Source organism: Phasianus colchicus, chromosome 4 (assembly GCF_987193195.1).
Source record: "Phasianus colchicus chromosome 4, bPhaCol1.hap1.1, whole genome shotgun sequence".
In the NCBI taxonomy this organism is placed as follows: domain Eukaryota; kingdom Metazoa; phylum Chordata; class Aves; order Galliformes; family Phasianidae; genus Phasianus; species Phasianus colchicus.
Window position 1 is genome coordinate 61,169,584 of NC_143439.1, and position 13,537 is coordinate 61,183,120.

General features: G+C 44.8%; 1 protein-coding gene across 3 annotated transcripts in view; it reads left to right on the top strand.

Annotated features, from left to right (window-relative positions):
- The first annotated feature begins 8,428 nt into the window (after positions 1 to 8,428).
- Positions 8,429 to 13,537, top strand: part of KIAA0232 (KIAA0232 ortholog) — a 64,902-nt gene continuing 59,793 nt past the window's right edge. Inside the window, exon 1 of one of the 3 annotated variants that reach the window (XM_090139691.1) lies at positions 8,429 to 8,783. The gene's annotated coding sequence lies outside the window, so the exon portion shown is untranslated. The remainder of the gene's footprint in view (positions 8,784 to 13,537) is intronic. The other 2 variants (XM_031588352.2, XM_031588351.2) reach the window with 2 other exon arrangements.

Below are 13,537 nucleotides of genomic sequence, written 5' to 3' on the forward strand. Positions count from 1 at the left end.
TGAACCTCTGATGAACCTTCCCAACTCATTCTGAGAATAGGTTGCTGCTGCAATAATATTAGCACAAGAGACTGTCTGTACAGAGCTCTGCTGCTGTCGAGTGAGTGCAGAAATGTGTTGGTACAGCCCACTCCATTCAGCCTTGAGGATGCTGAGAGGCTGCTGAGCTTCCACTCAACGGAGCAGTACTGCACTGCCCACTGTGCCCATGATGAAGTACACTTGATGGGTGATGAATCATGATAACCTCCCTAGCTGCCGTAATGTTTCCACTGCAATTATATCTGTGTAGCTATTTATTGTGATGTTTTATCTTGCAGATTTTGAATATGATGTATTAAAACATGGTGCAGTGCAATCCAAATGCAATGAGGCAAGTAACTGTAAAAGTCAAAATTAGGATACAGAGAACAATATATTTCAAATTAAGTGGGAACAAGATTACTTGTTAGCTGAAAATAATGAGCACCTTCAGTGCCTTATGCGCATGCAAATGATAGGTGTGCCAAAGGAATATAATATCAGCTGGCATTACAAAACCTACCACCACAGAAAATAAGAGAAGTGCACTGGAGAACCTAATTATTACAGAATTAAAAAAAATCCCCCCTTCCCCAAATCAGGATTACAAGCAAATAAGTATGCTGATTTAACCTGCCTCCGCATAAACTGAAAACCTGGCTACATCCTATGAGACATATGTCAGGTGAATCCCTAAAATGGGATAGCGAGCTGGAAAAAGAAAACGTGCTGTTAAAATGTTCTCTGCATCTACGGGTAAATAAAATGAATGTAACAAGTCATGAAAGCTGGCTATCAGCTCAGTAACTAGGGCAATCGTGTACTCAAAATTTGAGAACAAAACATAAGACACCCAGCCCCAATGAAATCAGGCAGCTGTTAAATTTCAGCTTAGCTATTGCTGAGGCCTTCTCTGTAAAATGGGACTGCACTATGAAAGTATTTAGGAAGCATATCTCTGTGCCACTAGCTCATATAAGTTTCCAAAACGCCCTTGTCACAAGTAATGACAATGACTGTCTAGAAGAGTCAATTAATGAGCATGCTGAAAAGAAACCACAGCTGAATGCCTTACTTTCTCTGTGCAGTACATTTTCAGGCAGTTGGTGCTAAATCTATGAAACAAGGAATTTGAAAACTACTCTAATACATATACAGTTAACCTCATGCAGAGAAGAAATAGTGCACAGAGGCACAGAAAATGTATCAGATATCTCAAGGAGGCGAATCTAAACAATGGGAATTTACCCTCTCACTCAGAAAGCTGCGGGACTGTATGGGAAGAAGCTGCCTTCCACACTTTTCCAAATGTGCATGTCTTTAAGAAGAGAAAACAAACACAACTTAGTCATAAAAGCCTATCACTACTTGGTGGGTCTTCTTACAGCTTCATAGTAGTTCAATCTGCATGGTGCCTAAAATGCAATACAGCTATTCAGGTCACCTATTATCCATGGAAGGGCTAAAAGTTTGCTAATGATGGACTGCAAAATTTTCTACAGTCTTCCACACTTACATACTTATGTGCATCCCAAAATGAACCCTTGAAGTTGTAACTGAGAAGTGTCTAAATTCATACCCAGAGAGCCCATTCTCACATCTAGTATCCATGAACAGCATTGAATTTAGCTCAAAATCCATTTAGTGCTTCCACTTGGCACAAGCAGTCTTGTTCTGCCTGTGGAGAGAGCTCTTCCACTAGACTGCTCTCACCAGCAGCCTAGAGAATAGCTTCGGATGAGGTCCATATCTGCCCTCCCAGTAACTCTTAGGAGCTCACTCATGAGATAGGAATAGTATTTACATTTTGCATTGCTGACTAAACTGCATGCATATAACCAGCATCAGAGTTTCAATCCCAAAGACTTCTCATTTCAAAAAAGTACTTTCAGCATTGGAAGACAGGGAGTTTGAGTCTGTTTTGGTAGGCTTCATTATCCTATTTACTCTTAAAAACGTCTTGGTAGTCAGAGATACTTCTGGCAAAGCCAAACCTGCTCACTCTTCAGGTGGTCTCAATAGCATTTTCCATTGAAGACCTCCCTGCAGAACTCCATGTCAGTATATGGGAGTCCTGAGTCAGCTGGCAGCCCTAGGCAATCAGGACAGAGCAGCCAGTGCCTCATACAGGTGCACTGAATCCCTTTTTACAAGGTCTTATAATTTTTAACTGGCTGTGAAAGAAATCTTATAGTACTTTCCTGGCACAGCAATGCATCAGTTCCAGATATGGAAATAACTTCTATGCACAGTGATGATGAATGGAGTTCTCCGCTTGTTTCTTAAGGATTTCATTTCCTACCTGAAAAACTGTGCAGTGAAGTACTGTTCACTATACAGAAGAACTTGCCTCTGAGAAAGAGGCTCCCAGGAAGAAAAACTTCAAAAATTATAATATTGCAACAAGCCATGAAACAATGTCTTTGACTGACAATTCTTACCAATCTGAATACTGATATTGAGGAAGAAAATATCTGTTCTGAGAAACACACTGTTCTCTTATTTAATGATGGTGTATTTGACATATATCTTCAGTAAAATAAAGTCTAAATAGGATAACCCAGTTATAAGATTATATTCCTCTGTGATCTGTAGTTCTGGCCCCAGCCTGGCATCTAGTGTTCTCTGATACACCTGCATGGCATCAGCTTGGATTGTAATAGCTTCTCCTTGTGTTATCTGATCATCATGTGATCCTGATTTAGCTCTATTTGGGTCTACAGTCAGCCTCAAAGAAAAACAATTCCTTTGGTAGGGGAAATGATTATGTTCCCAGTGCCTGGAAAGACTGGATGGATCTGGATATTTAGCCATCCCTTTATTTAATGACATCTTCAAATGCCAAATAAATGTGTAGGGTTTTTGTTTTTGTTTTTTTTTTAAACACCAGACAGATTTGTTATTTGAGTAGTTAAAGCTGTGCCTGATTTGTCTCCCAAGACTACAATGCTGAAACAGTATCAAACTCAAAAGACACCTCAATTTCAACATAAAGTCCTACCGAAAGCAGAAAATGAAGAGTTTTCATCTCAATGGAGGGCGCTCTCTTCAGGAAAAAGACCTTGATAATGTAAGTACGAATATAAAATGGCCTTAAAAAGTCAGATAGTTTTGCTTCTTTTAACAAGTTGTAATGGAGTAGCTCTTCAAATGAGCATCTAAATGTAATTAAGTTGGAATTTCAAGGTAAACTATTACAAAAGGTATTTTAGATAGCATATTGGTGTAGTTGAAAAGTATCAAAACATTATTTACTTCTTGGCAGAAAAATATGCTTGCTTCTCTCAGGATGCCCAGTTCTATTTCAGCCTGAAAGCCCTGCAGTCAGTCACACAATCCAGATGACTCTCCTTGTTGTAGTTATGATATTGGAAGTTCAGGTGTTACATCTCAGCAAGTACTTTGAAACATCTTTCTTTCTTTCTTTCTTTCTTTCTTTTTTTTTCCCCCTAAACTATAACAGTAAACATTCTTCTGGTTGGGATTCAATCACCTTTTTTAAAATACTGCTTTTTTTCAAAAAAAAAGCTTGACTTTTTCCCCTATTCAACACGAACTCTTTGTAACAGCTGCTGGTATTGATCAGTCACTCTTAATGCTTCTTCACCACCTATGAAATTAGTTGTATTTAGTAGTAACACTTGCCAGGCTATCAGTGAAAGCAATGACCATTCTCCCCCCTGCTGCTGCACCACTAAAACAGCCTGCTCAAACAAAAAAACAGAGAGTACAGAAGAAATGTAAATTTATTACAGCCTATAAATCATACATACAGTTTTCCAAACACATATTCCATTTTTTTCCAAGTATCTGAAAACAAGTATTACTTAATTTTGTTTTGCAGGGTTTGTTTTGTTTTGTTTTGTTTTATACCATAGGATCAGATAAGAAAGCTTTTTTGGATCAGCCAAAACAGAATGTCAAAGTGTCAGGACAACAAGCCATTAATACACAAAGGATCTTTTCTATTACCAGGTTATGCAACAGAATATCGTGTTAAGAGAATGCTGATGCATTGGACAAAAAAAAGAATAATGCCAGGGCAATTACTTTAACACAATGTATTTTCATGTGTTTATTTCAGTTTTCATTTCATGTAAGTGATTAATAAAGATTGAACCAGTCAGCCTATCCTTCCAATATATTCATTCAAAAAACCATGGCCAGATCAGCTGCTAGTATAATGTGACCAACCCCGTTCTCAGCATTCTCACTGACTGAAAATACAGTCAGGTTCTGAAAAGAAAAAATGCTTGGTGGAATTACTGTGGAACAATAATTATATTTCTGATGAGTAAGGCGAGGACTGGGTGCTGATGCTGCAGGCTACTCAAGGATGGTTAATTGTATTCATGGACTATTTGTAAGACAGCAAGCTGCCAAAACCTCAGACATTTCCAGCGTGGTAATTCAGGAATGCTGTAGTAAATAGGAGAAAACAGATGTCATAATGTGTTTCATCTAGTTTAAAACTTAAAATGTAATTAACTTAATGGCTTGACAATAGCTGACGTAGCAACAAATATAATGCAATTGAATTAGTGTCTCATTATGACATTGAATTTTTCTACAAATGCACTACCAAAATAAGAACAGATTTTGAGGTGGTGTTGTATCTTATGGTGGTTATCCTTGAAACACTATCACATGTAACACTTCCTTTGTATTTCATCACTTGTGAAAATTATTTCACTTTTATAACACTATACTTCTGTGTTCTTTCCATTATATCACTAGAGAAAGTTGTTCCTTGCTTTATTGTTTCAGAGGCTTCTGCCTGGACACTTGGGCTTTTATATTCATTGCGTAGGATAAAGCTTTCATTTTCTCTGTCTTTTGTACTGCTTGGCTGTTCGGCCAAAGCATGGTAGGTAATTATCTCAGTTCTTTCACATCTGTTCAGAATATTTCTTACGGTAGACTTCAGGTGGTCTGCTCTGCACACAAAGCAGTGTGCTGTGCCAGAGACCTGTGCGTGTATTATTTTGGACTTCCTGAAGGCTCCTTAAGATATTATTGTAATTAATTAATTATAATTAATGTAATTGAATTAAATTGGAAAAACAAAATGAAACAGCAAAAAACTCTTTGAATTGTGAAACTGAATTTTCAAATGACTCAGGCCTTCTAAACTAACCGTGCTACCATGCCCCTCTTAATAATACTGAAACCTGTCACAGCAAAATCTGTATGTAAAACGGCCTGAGTGGCCTAAAGCAGATCTGACTAACGTTTACATTGTTCTCCATTCATGTAGATGAGGTCCTTGATGCTAACCAGGAAGTGACCCCCTGCTGCTGTGGGTAACTCCAGCTAGCTTTTTTTACCGTGCAGTGATATTATTAGGAAGGATCAGTAAAAAGGAATCTGCAATCTGATCTGGTGCTGAGGAATGCCTTTTGAATGTGTGATTTGAATTTAGTTATTACTTCTGGGAGGTGTGAATGTTTTGCATGGCTCTTCATTCAAAACCTGAAATGACTGTGAAGAGTACTAAAAAAGTTATGCAATCCTTCATGCAATTAAGAAAAGTAATTTCAAAAAGGTAATTATGCGCAGTACATCACGATAGCCAATAAAATACACTATTTATGTGTTGGACATTCCTTGTGTTGCATTACTTTTGATGATCCACTTTCTGGATTTTAAAATTACCTATGCATGTATGTATATGCTTTGGATTTAGATCCTGAGCACTTAGTTGATTTTTTTTTTTTTCTTAAATCACATTTGCTCCCTCATGGATGTTGCTCCATCTCCATTTCTAAAATGCTGAACGGGCAGATTGTTTCTATCAAGTATTTTACATGAAATGTCAATGAAGTGTGAACAATAGGGAACTGTCAACTGATTGGTTCTCAGGAATTACAAAGCTAAGTGATATGGAAGGCCTACTCAAGGAAATTCAGACTTCTGTTGCACCTAGCAGGAAATCTTAGGGAATATTACTAACTGACCAATTGCAGGGAAGTATGATGCATGTCTGAGAGTAAATGCTTATAAGCCCCACATACCATGCTGTTGAACTGCTCTGCAATTCCTTCTTTAATATGCAACTGAATAGGAGAAAATCTTACATGGTGAAATTTTCTAAGAAATTCATTGGAGACCCTATCCAGCAGGGGTCAGAATGAAAAAGGGAAACAGTGGTACTCGCTGAGGCTGACAGCTAAAGGCACAGATCTATCAGTCACTCCGTGTCTGTTCAGCATTCTTTTCAGCACAGATCATCTGGTTTTGATTTTCCAAACAAGTGTAGTTACCTACAGCACACACCCACCTAGTTGTTCATGCTGTGTGTAGATTTTCACACAATATTCCTTTTGAGAACCTTCACCTTTGGTATCAATTCAAAAAGTTAAAAAAAAAAAAAAAACAAAAAACACTGATTGGAATTAGCATTGTCTATCCCCATGATTTTTCAGAGGAAAAGTTCATTAACTGCTTCACATGCCAGGGGACCAGCTGTCCTTCAGCACGTGGAGCGGCTCTGATTGACCAGGAGGACAAGTGGGAAATAAGCTCACAGTGGTGCCAGCACAGCATATGGTCATGTACCAGCTGTTTCTGAAACACTTGCCAAACGGAGACCAGAATCTGGTTGGCTGTTAGGAAAATAAAACTCATCATAAACCAAGAAGCAAACAACAACAAAAAATCCACTATCAGTATTCCTGAGACCTGGCCACAAAGGCAGTGCTGTGGATTTGAAATGACAAGCAGCAATTATGTGAATATTCAGAGTAATCTGTCGTTTGTTTGCGTGTTCTGACTTCCTCTATTAGGAGAACGCTGATAATCAGAGCGTTTGGCCCTTCCACAGAGTTTTTAACACAGGAAAGCCATAGAAAGAGTTAAATAAGGTAAGTGGATTTGCACTTGTAATATACATCGCTAATACATTGAAAATATGTTCAGCAGCCTGTGTGGAGATCAACTTAAAGTGGTGCCAATTTTCACTTCAGACAAATTGCAGGTGTCCCGCATTTTACTGTATTTTTTTCTATCTTGAAAAAGGGAGCTCAGATTCTAAGCTTGAAAACACAAGGAGATTTGATTTTGATTGGCGCAAGTCATATTGCTGTGTTGGTGAAGTGCTTTTGATAAAGCTGTGGAGTGACTCAGCAGAAAACAGTCAGCAGGATTTTTCCCCAAGCTTTTCCATTTACAGTTTCAGCTCTTCTCAACAAGAAAATAAGTTAAACAGTAATTAAATAGCTCAGGGAATGACTCTGCTCTTCCAGCACGGGGTTTGAAGCACTGCTTTCTCTTTGGAGCACTCCCATAATACTCTCTCAAGGTTTGCAAGAAGCTGTGCTGATTAACTCCATGTTCATATGACATCAATTACTGCCTTGGCACCATTCAGGACAACGTCAGTAGCTCATGCAGCCATACAGTCCAGAACATTAAACTTTAAAAATAGGTTTATTTGGTTAGCTAAATCAAATGTACAACTACATTAGGTGCCTGGTAAAGAATTTCTTAATAAATAAATAAATAAATAAATAAATTCCTAGCTAAAATGAGAATAAAGGAGAAATAGGAGTAATGCTGCTGTCATGTATCACAAATAAATACATAGGTGGGGAGGCAGTGGCTACTACCTTGGCACGTGCTCATGGTTTCTATGAGATGTGCTTTCATACACAGGCTTAATTCTCTGGAATGCCCACACCCAGCTGTGGGATCATCTTGTCAGCAGGGAGCATGCAGCAAAGGCTCTGCATGGACAGAAGTGGGAGTGTGAGCCTGGTTAGATGGCACACCTCGCTACGAGGCTGTGAGTAAAGGGAAAACCCTCAGGATGACACGGTCTGACTTACTCTGGCATCTTACATAATACTGACTTTCCTTGCACCTGTGTGCGCTCACACAGCTGAGGAATGAGCAGACCCAATGCACGTCCGTGAGGGGGTTATTATTTTCCCAATTAAGACGCTTAATTAGCACTGCGGCGTGCCACCTTCGTCATATTTTCAGTCTCGCCGCGGCCTATTTTCATCCATCCACCACGCTACAAGCGCCGCTCTTTCCTCTTTCATTACCCCTCGGCGCGCAGACGGCTCTGACGAACCCGCCACTTCATCCACGGGGACGAAAGTTTCGCAGCTCCTGACATCGGCTCTCAATGGCAGCCTTTCTTTTCACGCGGGCTCCCGAGCCCGCTCCGTTTGCACGCCGTGCCTTGGGAGCCGCCGAGCCCTGCTGAGGGCCCGCACGCGGTGACACCCGGTCGTTACCCCCGCTCCCTTCTCCTCCGCATTCCGTCTCCGTGCTCTTCCCGCCCCTTTTCTCCTCAGGCGCCCGGCTCTCCCCCGGCGGGCGGGGCCGTGGCGCGCAGCCGGGCCAAAGGGGCGCTTCCCTCCCGCCCCGCCCTTCCCGCTCGCCATGCAGCCGGACGGGCTGCCCGCTCCCCTCGCGTCCCGCCCGCCGCTCCTCTCAGCCCCGCGCTCGGGCGGCGGGATCCGGGCCGCCCTCTGGGCGGAAGGATACGGGGCGGGGCCTGCGGCGCGGTCCGCCGGGGCGCTGAGTCCTGTTGCCGGGCGACGGAACGGCCGCCTCCCCCCTTCCCCTCCCTTCTCCCCTCCCTCCCCGTGGCGCTGGGAGCCGCCGCCGCCGCCGGTTTACGTAACGCCTCCCGGGGCAGGTCCCGGCTCCGTCCCGCCCGCCTCACTCGGGGACGGCCGCAGCGGGACGGAGTCCGCCGCCTCCTCCGGCTGCCAGAGGCCCCGGGGTCCCGCGCCGCGCCGCCACGGCAGGTAAAGCCCGGGTAGAGCGGCGGGAGGGGCAGCGCCGGGGCGGCGGGAGGACGGGGCCGGGGCCTCCGTTCCCGCCGCCGCCGCGCCGAGGGCCGGGCCGGGCCGGGGAGGCCTCCCTCGCTCCCTTCCCGCGCCGGCGGCACGGCGAGAGGAGGAGCCGCGGGGCCGGACGGCGGGAGGACGGCTTCCCCGGGCCGGGCGGGGGGGGAGCGCGGAGTGGAAGCGGCAGCGGGGGACAGAGGGGCCGGCCGGGGGGTGACAGCGAGCGCCGGCGGCGGGCAGGGCCGGGAGGCGGGGCCGGGGGCCCGGCCGGGGAGCCCCGGTGCGAGCGGCTGGCGGCCGGCCCGGCCCCGCCCGCGGCGCTGCGCTCCGCTCCGACCCGCGGGGTCCCGGCGCCGGGTGAGGGGCGGGGGGGAGCAGCGCCGCGGGCCGGGCGCGCCCGGAGGGGGAGAGGCGGAGGGCGGGCGGCGCGGCTCGCGGGCGGGCGGGCGGGGAGAGCCGGAGCTCGGGCGGCCGTGACGGCGCAGCGCGGGCCCCGCCGTGACCTTTCGGCCGCGCACCGCCGGCGCCGGGCAGCGGAGCGGGGCTGAGCGCTGCGGCTCGGGGCGGTGCGGGCGGCTCCGCGGGGTTAAGGCGGGAGGCAGCCGGCGGGACTCGGGCCCGATTTTTTTTTTTCTTTCCCCCCCCTCTCTTTCCTTCCCCTCCCGGCAGCATTGTCCTTTAGGGGCCTATCGAAGGCAAAAGGCGGACAGAAAGGCTCGGGCTGCCGCCGGCGGGGGGCGGGACTCGGCTGACGGCGGAGTGACGGCAGCCGCGTCCTATGGCCGCGCGGGGCGGGCCCGGCAGGGCCGCAGCCGCTGGCGGGCGGCGGGCGGGGCGGGGGCCAAGGTTTGCCGAAGGTTACGGCTGGATGCAGAAGCGGCGCGGCCGAGCCCCGCGCCCGCCGGAGCGGAGCCGGCTTCCCGCGGGCCGCGCTGCCCGAAGCGGCACTGAGCGCGGCCGGCGTCCGAAAGTTTGAGAGAAGTGGGAGCGCGGCGCGCTCCGCCGGTTTGTCTTTGTTTTAATCGCTCGTTGCGGTACCTGGCGCTCATCTGAAGGGTGAGGACGGTTTGTCCTCTGAAGAAAAGGCGTTCCGATGTTCCCGTGCTTTCCGTGTGTCGGGTTGTAGCCGATAGGACTGGAGCTGAAGGCGCTGCGGTGCGCGCGGCAGGTTTTCCTGCCGGCCCTTGGAAGTGCTGAGCTTTATGTCCTTCTTTCGCACGCACGACTTCAGTGTCGCTGTGATGAAGAGGAAATTGCAGCTCAAATTGGGTGTCCTGGCTGTCAAAAGTCAAAATTTCCCACTGAGCTCTCAGTGGGTAATTGCGTGAAGCAGACTTTTTCACCGCAGCAACCGAGCCCAAGCAGTGCAGGCTGTTTGTGGTCCCTAGCTGTCTGAAATGGCCTTTTTCTAATTTATTGTTGAAGACAAAAATATTCCTTATAAAAGTAAATGACGTGTAACTTGATTGTTACTTGACATGTAACTCTACAGATTTTATTTTGTGCTAATCCTCCATCTGCTGCTCCTTGTCAGTATGGATGTGCTAAAATGGTCGTGTACAACCCTTTCCTTGCAATTAATAAAGTGTGCTGTGTATGTATCAAAATCCCCAATCTCCGGCATAGAGATTTAAGAGAGGAAGTAGGTAACATGAATGAAGACAAGCAGTACCTTGTACATTTGTAATGTCCTTCATGTTCCAAGAATTTTAGGGGAAATCCTGCTTTGAACTCTCAATGGAAAACCTCAGCAGTTGCTGTCCGTGCCGCGCTATGTGTAGCAGGTGTTCCTGTGCTGACAGCAATGGAACTTAATCTCAGTTTGTCTGTTTTGTGCACCGTTGGAGGTAATGATTGTTCCAGACCGCAGGTTCTGCAGATTGGCATTAGCTATGCGACCCCACAGCCCTTCTGCTCATCGGCAGGTGAATCAGAAGGAAGGGGAGAACAGATTGACGTGGGACTCCAGAGGAAAGATAGGAGGTCTTGAACATCTGTTACCTTAATATGCTGATTCCTTAGCCTGCACTCCCCACTGCTTTTCCTCTTGCTATTCATTGCTCTTCCGAATAAGAGAAATTCCATAGGAGTAAAATGATGTCAGCATTTTCCTTCGCTGCTTTGCTGTGCATCCTAGCAGGAAGAGGGACAGAGTGGGATCTGGATAATGCTTATAACTTAGTGTCAGCTTCTCTACTTGTCCTTCCTGAGCACCTTGTTTCTAGGTGAATAGGGGCAGGGAAGGAAGCAAAGAGGTTGGTTTTGTAATGGGCGCTAGTGAATCTTCTGTGAACTTTTACTGATTTTTAGGAACAGTACCGCAGAGCCCCAATAGGATTTCTGGCTATTTAGTTCAAACTAAGTGAAATCGTCTACCACTTCAAACCCTGCTTATAGAAGCATACAAAAACACATAATGATGGGTATTGAAAGTGGTATGTGTTAAATGTTGCCTCTAAATCCATCTAAATGATATATATATATATCATCAAATATATATTTATATATAATTCCAGGGCTTTCTGTAGATTGTGTGAGGAAAAGACCCCTGTTTCTATTTATTCCTTTGTAGCTCGCTGCTTTTTTTGATTTTGCTTTTATTCCTTCAGCCATAGCACATCTTTCATACTTGTCTGATGGAATGCTAACGTGAAGCCCCTAAAATTATGCAATGGTAATAACAACTAATGGCTGATAGCTGTAGGTAATAACTTACTAATGTAAGGTGATGAGTAATAACATATGGTGAAGCAGAGTGTGGTGAGAACAGCAACACTTAGAACTCCTATAGGCTGAGAGGTAGCAAGGACTGTTCTGGTCATCTGCACTGCTGGTGGAGTTGGAACACTAATGGGATCCTGGAGCTCTTTCATATGCTCTTTATATTGGGAGTGTGTCTTCTGTGTTGTGGGGCAGAGACTGGAATCGTACAGTTCAGCTCGAGCAGTGCCAGGCTCATTGGTCGTTTGAATATCGGTATAGAAATGAGTTGTCTTTGCATTGTTTGTCTCGTGGTTGTTTTTCCAAGATATTTTCTCAGTAATTTCGTGATGCAAAATAAACACATTCAAATGAATGGTTGAGTGTTCAGTTGCATTTAAGTGTATGGTTAAAAAGAAAATTGTCTACTGTGAAGGAAAAGCGTGTTTTCTAATTTGGAGTTCATTTACCCAACCTCTTATTAGGCAGAAATACCAGGTAACTGTGGGACTTCTTGAGTGTTCAGTAGGAAGAGATCTGTACCAGCAGTGACCTCTTCTGTTACTGGAGAGGCTGTTGTAGTTTCCCAGCGGCTGGTTGGGCACGTTGGATGCTGAGTGATGGAATGCGTGTTTTATCATTGGGCTGTTTTCAACATTCAGTAGCATTCAGTAAAAAGGTTCTCCATTCACAAAGCTCTTGCTAAAAGCTCCTTCTATAGCTGCATTCTAAGTTATAATGTTGTAGTTTTTAATCTATTTCCTTTATAATTTCATGTGCAGTTATCTGGATTTAATCACAGAAGTGTTCTTCTGCATGGATTCTGCTCCTAACTGAGCTGCTGCGTGACTGCTTTGGCATCTATCTATCTATCTTTCCAGGAGTTTTACTTCTCAGTCAGTAGTGTGGAAATTTAAATTTGAATTCATTTTTTTAAATTTCCTTTCTTTTCCCCGCTGAATTTAAATGAATTTAAATTCATTTTACCTTTGTGATATTATATGTGGTAGGTTAATTAGATCCCGTGATGTGTAAGCATAGTCTGTATGCAGACTCACTGTAATAAATACAGTTTTCAGTGTAATTTGGAATTGATTACATTGCTCATTTTACTGATGTGCTGTCGTGAGGAGGAAGTTTCAAATCCACAGTTGATGCCAACTTTGCTCATGTCTGTAACTTTTTGGGCCTTATTCTAGAAAGTATCACAGGTGAAAATTTGTACTCCAAAGAAAAAAATCCCCTCCTTACCCCACGCCTTATAAATTGTAGCAGGGATAGGATGTGAATGTTGTTTTATGTGAAAGGAGTGAAGGAAGATGGTCCAGCAGCTGGACCTGGGCTGAGACTGAAGGCAGCTGCGTCACGGCGTGGATGGAAGCACAGCGTTCCGTTTGGTTGTGCCTGTGTTTCACATGCTGTATGGAAAGGAGGAGTGGTTATGCTATTCATATATTATGAAACTGCGTGTGGGTTGTTTTGGTGGTTGTTCTTGAGATTTGGTTAGAGGAACGAGCTTGGTTGCGGAAGAATTCCAAAGAGAATTGTAGTTACGTTGCAGGAAAGATTTTGTGTCCTGTTAAAGGAAGTCTGGAGATAAGAGTGAGAGATCAGGGGATTGCTGAAAGCAGGGGAAATAAAGCACGCTTTCATAAAACTGTGTCATTGTAGCATCAGAACAGCAGAGCTCAGCTGCAAGATACCCACTGCAAGGTTATTCCGGGTAATGTTAGCTCAGCCAAGATTTGGATTGAGATAATCTTTAACGGCAAAGTGGCGAAACATACCAAAACACACACGGAGTGATTAAAGACTTTTTTTTTTTTTTGGATGTGTCATGTATGCTTTTTAAGAAAATAGTTTTGCTAGCCTAAAGGGAAAAGGTTGCTTGAAGCATCACTAATGAAGAAATAGGTAATGCGTGTTGCTGCTACTGAGTGAGTAATTAATTCTCACTAAATCCTTGTGACACCGTAATGAGTTATTACAAACTTGAAACAAATGTGAGGACT